Genomic DNA, 8695 nt, shown 5'->3' with positions numbered 1-8695 from the left:
GGACACCGTGGACTGAGGAGTCTGCCTGTGCTCCCAGCCCCAGCTGAGTCCCCTCTTCCTCCACGGCACCGTGTGTCGGCTCTGAACCTGGTGCGAGGCTCTCTAGTGTCTCTCTCCATGAGCTACAGTCAAGAAATCATGAAGAGCACGGGTGGGGGGTGGTGAGAATGCAGGGGGTTAGCAACTCACAGACCACACTAACCTGACTCTGCAGGCCGTCCTGCAGGGGAGCGTAACAGCTGTGTTTCACGCAGAGAAGTCAAGTTCAGAAACATCAAGTGTTAGCCCGAGGGACACAGCCCAAAAATAACAGAGGCAGGACTCAAACTCGGGACTCCTGAGAACAGAGTTTCTTCTCATTCCCGAGAAGCCCCTGCACCCTGACTCCCCGGTTCCCACTCTCTGCTGTCCAGCACGGCAAAAGCAATTGTTTGGTGACTTCCAGACTTAAGGCTTATCCGCTGATGTGGGTGCCAGGGGTGGGGACCGACAAGGGGAGCTGGTGTTTGGGGGCCAGAGGTGCCCAGAAACAAGAAGGAGAGGAATTACACCCAGAGACAAAAGCGGGATTCACAGAGAAGCAGCAGAGCGGCTGAGCCGTCCGCTTTGCAGGCAGATGCTTAGGAGACACGGTTCCAAGACGCTTACGATTTAGCCGAGGAGCTACAAGTTGACACAGAAAGAAACCACAAATGAGGCCCAACACACATGGGACAAAATACAGGCCAGCCCCACAGTGACTCAGGAGGACGGCTGAAGCCGGCCTGGCTGGGTTTGGACAGCAAAGAGAAGGAAGCGGGCCCAGGGGAGGGTGGAGAGAAGACAGGAGGCCCCGGCCGCAGGCTGCGTGATTCATTTAACCCGCTGACGGACGCTGAGGTTCTTCCCAGCCCGTCACGCACACGGTGCTGCACCGACCGCCCTTGCACTGCCAGTCACCGGTCGGCTAAGTCCCCAGATGCGGAACTGCTCACGCGGAGAGCGTCTTTCAGGCATTCTTACCACAGTCCGTGCCGCAGGGGTGATTTTCTCCCACCGGGTTCCCGCCGTCTTCACCGGGCTAAGACAGCCCCAGAGGGCTCCTCCCGCTCCTGCCCAGCTCAGTGACATGGTAATTTGTGCCCTGATGGTGTATTTGAGGAAATGCGGAGAAATTACAGTTTCTAAGCTTCGTCTAACCTTTCCAAATGTACTAGGAAGCCTCGGCAGGTCTGTGAACTCCACACTGACTCCTAACTAAGGGAACAATCTCTCTTTTATGCGCTGTGGGAAAATGTCCAGGTTTTCAAATAGACTGGCGTTTGCACGGCTAGTTTCAAAGTGTGGGGAGGCCCTGGCCACTGTGGCTCAGCTGGTTAGAGTGTCCTCCCATAAACCAAAAGTTTGTGGGTTCGATTCCCAGTCAGAGCACATGCCTGGGTTGCAGGTTCGGTCCTTCAGTCGGGACGCATACAAGAAGCAACCAATCAATGTTTCTCTCCCTCTCTCTCTCTCCCTCCCTTCCCCTTTCTCTAAAAATCAATAAGCATGGCCTCGGGTGATCATTAAAAAAAAAATGTCCTCTGGCAGTGACCTCCACGTCCCCAAGCTGAAGATGACCAAACAGGCACAAGATATCTGGGCTGATACCGTGAAAGCCTCCCCGACTTTGCTGCCGTACTTGCCTGTCTTACCTCATTGACCCTGACTGGGGCGCTCTTTCCCTGTCTCGTCCACATCAGTATTATACAGAAGTTTGCGCCTGTAGGCACGCAGTGTCTGTAAGTTGTGATCCCAGCTGAGTTTGAAATACGAATATGCTATCAAAGTCCAATACTCAGACACAGAGCTAATCCTTAGATGCTGTTTCACTTGTGAACAAGAAGAAGCAATCAGCAGTGTTGACTCAAAGAGTCAAAAGGAAAAAAGCTTCTTACCGACAGGGGAAACATCACAAGGACGAGGCGCTAAGTTGTAGGCAGGACAGGGATAGACACATTCCGCACGGGCAAACCCCCACCTGGAACGTTGAGCTAAATGAGAATGCAGATACCTTTGGGTTTAACGTGTCATTCTGCCGAGCTGCCAAACTAAGGGTTCATTACATAAAACAGCCTGCACGGGGGTGATTTTCAAACCTGTTAAAATTAAATTTCAAAAGCAATATTACTTATAAAACTTTGTATTCTCATACAGTAAAAGGCTCGCCCCTGAGTTTTCTTCTAGACGAAATAAGATGCACGTCACTGGCAGGGCAGGGTGACAGGGATACATTCTGGTGGTGGTGGTGGTGAACCTTGTTGATGCTGTTTCATTTAACTGACTGAGGGTCCGTGAGGGTTTCCATCCTCTAAGCCCCACGTGCAGTTCGGAATTGTGCCGTCTCTCTGGCACACAGGCGCACTGCCAGTGGGTGACCACGAGTGCTACCAACTGCCCCGCACTGGTACCCGCGAAGGCTTTGGTACCATGAACTGGGTTTCTGGCTTTGGGGGCAGTACCTGGCTCACAGCTCCTTGTCACTCCAGCAGAGGCGATGGTGCTTGTTGAGAGCACCACGGAGCAGAAAGGCACACGCACCCACCCTTGCCTAAGGGAAGACGACACAGACTTTGGGGTCCCTCTGGTGCAGTTCAGTTTTGACTTAGAAGTAAGTCACTACCTCTTAGCAGCGATGTGCCTCACAACCCTGTGTGACTCTCCAGAATAACACTGAATAACACAACTTTCTCAGTGGCAGAAATGTGGCCGGGGGACTGAATGTAAATTTTATTTAAATGTATGTAAATTTACTAGAATTTAATTCAAATGTTTCTTTAGCTGTGTATAGCTAATGTCCATATTGGGCAGCACAGCTCTGAGAGAACCACTTTTCTGAGCCTTTATTTCTCCGTGGATTTCTCTGCCCCTTTGTAAATCCAAAAGCAGGAACTGCAGCTACAGCAAGGGCCCTTGTTCTCCCAGCCTCCCCCCGACTCCCACTGCCCTGTCTACCAGTCCCCCTTCCACCCAAGTTCTCTGGAGTTTTCTAGGACCAAATATTATTTCTAATAACAGAGCTTTCTCACTCCCGTTATAATCGCAAGTCCCTCCGGGGAGAAAGTCTTGTAGTGAAATAAATGACCTACCCGACGGGTTCCGAAAACGACTTTTTACAAGCTCTTCGGGGTGGACCGTAGAGGGAGGCGAAGTAAGTATCAGGTTGGTTTGCGTAAGTTATCACACGTGCCCCATGGGCTTCGGGGCGTGTTTTGAGAAGGCTTTTTTCACTGTTCCCAAATAACGGACAAATTGTTGATATAATGAGTGATCGAAGGAAGGGCCGGTTGGCAGCCTTTGGAGCAGGAAGGCCTCTGCAGGGAGGAGAATATTAATCAAGCCTTCCCGAGAGCAGGAGGAAACCAGGAGAAAAACAAGCTTCTCCATGTACAGGGCAGCTCCTAGAAATATTGCCCAAATTTACCGTGCATGCACACAACATGGGGAATCTTGTTAAAACGCAGATTCCCGTTCAGCAGGGCTGGGCGGTGCTAAAGCCACCAGGGCAGCGACTACACTTCACGAATGAGGCTGGAGGCCTCAGTACCTCTGAAGTCCACACAGACCACTCAGAGCGCCGGGCGGCCGGACGCCAGGGCCCTGACTCCCAGCCCTCCCCTGCCTGCCACGGGCTGGGTTCTCTCCAAATGATCATCGTGGAACTTGTCTCCTAGCCATTCAGCCCTACTTTATAAACTTGCCTGCTTTCCAAAGTTGCCAGGACCCATTGAACACACAGAACCGAAGCTCTGAGAGACCAGTTATGAGGCGGCAGCCCGGGTAAATGTGTCTGCCCTGCAAACTCCCACTGGTCCAGAAGGGGGCTGCTCTGAGGGCTGGGGGTGGTGGGGCCCCTAGGAGGTCACTGTAGGCACAAATCTAAGCTCCAGCCTCCAGTCTGTGATGTCATCAGTAATGATGTTGATGTTTTCATTTATTTCTTCTTGTGTTCTACTCTCTCTCACCTAATTCAGCCTTAACTGGAAACAAAATGGATATAATTTGCCCTCTCAAACCACTTTATCTCCATCTGTAAAGGGAAGATAATAGAGCACCTACAGCTGTCAGTTTTGAGAGGCTTAAGGTCGTGTGCAGAGGTTTACCATTTTAGTATGACAGGTACTTACTACATGCAAGCTGTTTGATTAGTTACTTTGTGACATTTGTTCCATGAATAAGTAGAGATCAGTCTCCCATAACAACCTCCCTCTTGACCTCCAGACCCAAAGCCTGTTTTTATTTACAGTAGAAACAAACATTTCATCTCTTCTCCAAAATCAGTTCCCCCACCATCTCCTATCTTCCCCATTGCCCCTGTCGGAGACAACTCACCGGGGCCATTTTTGCATCTATATCCAGGTGCTGACGATTTTCAATTCTGCCTCCCCAACCCCCTCGAGCCCCCCAACTTCTGTCTCCACTGCCTCGACCTTCTTGCATTAACTTGTCACCAGTCTCCCTGCCTTTTCCTTTTCCCTTTCCCATCCCATTACAGGAACTGGTCAGTCTTCCCCAAGCACCACTGGAGGCACTCAAAACAATCCTTGTAAGCGGTTCCAGGGGCATTTTATTTTTAAAGCAGTGGCAACATTGTTGGAATAGGGCAAGGCTTCTTAGGGTAATACTTGGGAAAAGGCCGCACACGGGCACCGCACACGGGTGCTGATGAAATTGCCCGCAGTCCGCTGTGGCACTTAAGAACCACGTCGCAGGGACGGTTAGCGGGTGCGGACCCTGCCACAGCCACATTCAGGGAGCTCGCATGGGGGCCGCATGCTGAAGTGCCGGCAGCCGAGGCGATTGCGTGACTCTCACGTCTCAGGTTGGAGGAGCCTGTTTCTTAAAGAGCACTGGTTTTGTTTAGGTTTATATATGATATATATACATACATACATGCACGCTGAGGTTTTGTCATCAAGCAAAATCATTTTTTATGTCTTCATTATCTGCTAGGGATTATCTGCTAGGACCCGGTATTATTTTAGAATTCATCTAGTTCAAAATAAAGATTTCCAAAGAAGCAAGTTCACTTAAAAATAGTGATGACACTTGAGAATGAACATGTTCTATTTCTCAGATTTGAAGGTCAAAGAGTCTTGGTTAAAAGGACCAGATTTTCCCTCAGGCAAACGCAATTCTCCCATTTAACCACTAGATGGCACTTGACCTGGCTCAAGTTTAGTTACCACCCCCTAGGTTCCCTCACCCAGAGGAGACGCCTGGAATTTGGAAGAGGTGTACCACCAATTCCGTAACCAGCCATAAGGCCGTGTCACTTCAGAATGGATTCTTCTTAAAGGCAGGAACAAAATACTTGATTATCATCAAAGCAATAGCAGAAACTAGAACCAAACAGATGACTCAAAAAATAAATTCACGTGAGTTTCCCCAGTCTCACCCTCTAGTTCCATCCCCCTCCCCCTGGAATGAGCTTCTACAGGTAACTCCCCCCAAATCCCTCTAGTTTAATGACCGTCCCCACCTGCATTACTGCTAAGATCCCAGCTTCCTGCCCAGCTCAGTTCTCCGACGTGCAACCCTATAAGTATTCGGAAGCTGTCCGTTCACCTGGACATCAAGCCGAGAAGAGGCTCAATCATGTCACGCTTCGGTCCCCTGCTGGCCAAACAAGGTAACACATGGCTGCTGTTCTCGCTCTCCTTTTTTATTCAATGGTTCAAAATTTATTTGTTTTTTTAAAGTATATTTTACTGATTATGCTATTACAGTTGCTGCATTTTTTTCTCCCTTTTATCCCCCTCCACCATGCACCCCCTCTCCCACCAGCATTCCCCACCTCAGTGCATGTCCATGGGTCGTACATGTAAGTTATTTGGCTTCTCCATTTCCTGTGCTATTCTTAACTTCCCCATCTATTTTGTATCTACCGTTTATGCTTCTTATTCCCTGTACCTTTTCCCCCATTCTCCCCCCTTCCCCTCCCTGCTGATAACCCTCCTTGTGATCTCCATTTCTGTGAATCTGTTCCTGTTCTACTTGTTTGCTTAGTTTTTGTTTTTGTTAAGGTTCAGTTGTTGATAATTGTGAGTTTTTTGTCATTTTACTGCTCATAGTTTTGATCTTCTTTTTCTTAGATAAGTCCCTTTAACATTTCATAAAATAAGGTCTTGGTGATGATGAACTCCTTTAACTTTACCTTATCTGGGAGGCACTTTATCTGCCCTTCCCTTCTAAATGAAAGCTTTGCTGGATAGAGTAATCTTGGATGTAGGTCCTTGCCTTTCATGACTCTGAATATTTCTTTCCAGCCCCTTCTTGTCTGTAAGGTTTCTTTTGAGAAATAAGCTGATAGTCTTATGGGCACTCCTTTGAAGGTAACTCTTTCCTTTCCTTTTATTGCTTTTAAGATTCTCTCCTTATCTTTAATCTTGGCTAATGTAATTATGAGATGCCTTGGTGTGTGCCTCCTTGGGTCCAAATTCTTTGGAACTCTCTGAGCTTCCTGGACTTTCTGGAAGTCTATTTCCTTTGCCAGATTAGGGAAGTTCTCCTTCACTATTTTTTCAAGTAAGTTTTCAATTTCTTGCCCTTCCTATTCTCCTTCTGGCACCCCTATGATTCAGATGTTGGAACGTTTAAAGTTGTCCCAGAGGTTCCTAAGCCTCTTATTTTTTTGAATTTTTATTTCTTCATTCTGTTTCTGCTGAATGTTATTTCTTCCTTGTGTTCCAAATCATTGATTTGAGTCAATTTCCTTCCCTTCACTGTTGGTTCCCTGCATATTTTTATTTCATTTTGCATAGCCTTCACTTCTTCCTCTATTTTGCAACCATACACTCCACCATTTCTGTGCGCATCCTGATTACCAGTGTTTTGAACTCTGCATCTGATAAGTTGGCTATCTTTCCATCCCTTAATTATATTTTTGGTTTTGATCTGTCTTTCATTTGGGCCGTATTTCTGTCTTGGCACACCTGTTATGTAATAAGGGGCAGAGCCTTCAGTATTTGCCAGGGTGGGGCAACCCAGGTACCTGCATTGTGACACTGTATGTGGGAGAGGGGTCAGAGAGGGAACAATGTCCCTTGCTCAGCTCTCAGCCAGCTTTCAGTCACTTCCTCCACTACCCACAAGCAAATCGGACCCTTCTGGTGCTGATTCCCGGGTGGGTGGGTTTGTGTACGTACTAGAACCCTGTGGGTTTCTACAAGGAACTCTCCTGTGAGGCTGGGCATTTCTCCCACTGCTGCCTCAACCCCTACAGATTTTTACAGCCAGAGGTTTTGAGGCTTTTTTTTTTCCCATGCTGGAACCCTGAGTTGCAGTCTCACTCCCCAGTTGTTCCTCCCAGTTTATCCACACAAATGTGGGACCCCCTGGCCCACCAGCTGCTGCCTCACCTGCCCAGTCCTCCGGCCACCACCTTGCCACGTCCTCTCTGCCCCAGCTGCCTATCTCTGCCCCTCCTACCAGTCTGAATGAATGTTTCTCCTTTAACTTCTAGGTTGTCAGACTTCCATTCAGTTCAATTTTCTGGCAGTTCTGGTTATTTTTAGTTTTTATATTTGTTGTCCTTCTTTTGGTTGTGCGAGGAGGCAAGGCGTATCTACCTATGCTTCCATCTTAGCTGGAAGCCTCTGTTCTCTCTCTTCTTCTTCCACCAGACTTGATGACCCAATTCTGAACTTTGGAGACAGGCACTGGACACCTCTAGGGATGTTAAAATACTTCTACTCTAGATTTCTTAGGTGAGCAAATCCTAACTCTGGACAGGTTTCCTCCTCCTCTCCCTCCTCAAGAGTTTTAAACACAAAACTCTGTAGTTGGCAGACCTGTCCATTTTTGTTGGGGAGCAGCGAGTTCTCACTGGAGTGATGGTGTAAGCCTCACCCACATACTCTGAACGGCCCTACTCTCAGTCTCCCATTAGGCTAGCGGGACTGCAAAGTTTCCCTGCAAAGGCTACTCTGGGAGCAGAGAGTAAATTACGTTTCCTCTTCCAGTGAATCTGTGATGAACCTCCTAGAGGCAGGCCATATGCGTCGCTTCAAAAATCTGATCCAACTTCCGTTTTTCAGCCACTTCATTATACCAGGACAATTTTTGAGCACATTCAGCCAAGTGTTCTTGGTGGGAAAGGGGGCAGGTGACTGGCAGGAAGGAATGGCAACTGCTCTTCCATGAATTCAGTTCTAAAGATTATCAGTGCAAGATATATTCCCAAGATACAGAAAAGAACTTCCAGATTATTCATGAGTCCAAAATGTGGCTTTCTTTAAATCTCCAATTTATGCCAGTTTTCCAGGAGATGAGTCCCTCAGCTTTATTAGGTACAGTAACAAAGGGTCGTTTTACTTAAAAACAAGTAAGCGTTCTGGGATTGGTCTGCTCTGAGATTTCAGATCCCATGGTGACTGGTTACTGTGGAAGAACAAGGGCTGGACCTTGGACTTGGCTTGCACATTAATTTCGTTATTTGGTCAAATCCGTTCCCCTAATGAGATTTCAGGCACCTCATGTGCAAATAAGAGTTTACTGCATTAACTACTTACTTAGTGTTCCCTCAGGACTGTATTTTGCACACCTCTCTAGGACCAATAAACACCAAACAACAGAATCTAACTAGGAACTTCTGCTGCTCATTTCAGTTGAAGAAACCTCAGGATCCTGTAACGGACAGCGACTCACTGCACATACCAGACACAGCCACCACCAG

Source organism: Desmodus rotundus, chromosome 11 (genome assembly GCF_022682495.2).
Source record: "Desmodus rotundus isolate HL8 chromosome 11, HLdesRot8A.1, whole genome shotgun sequence".
NCBI classification, from domain to species: domain Eukaryota; kingdom Metazoa; phylum Chordata; class Mammalia; order Chiroptera; family Phyllostomidae; genus Desmodus; species Desmodus rotundus.
The sequence above is the reverse complement of the archived record's forward strand: the minus strand, read 5'-3'. Positions refer to the sequence as shown.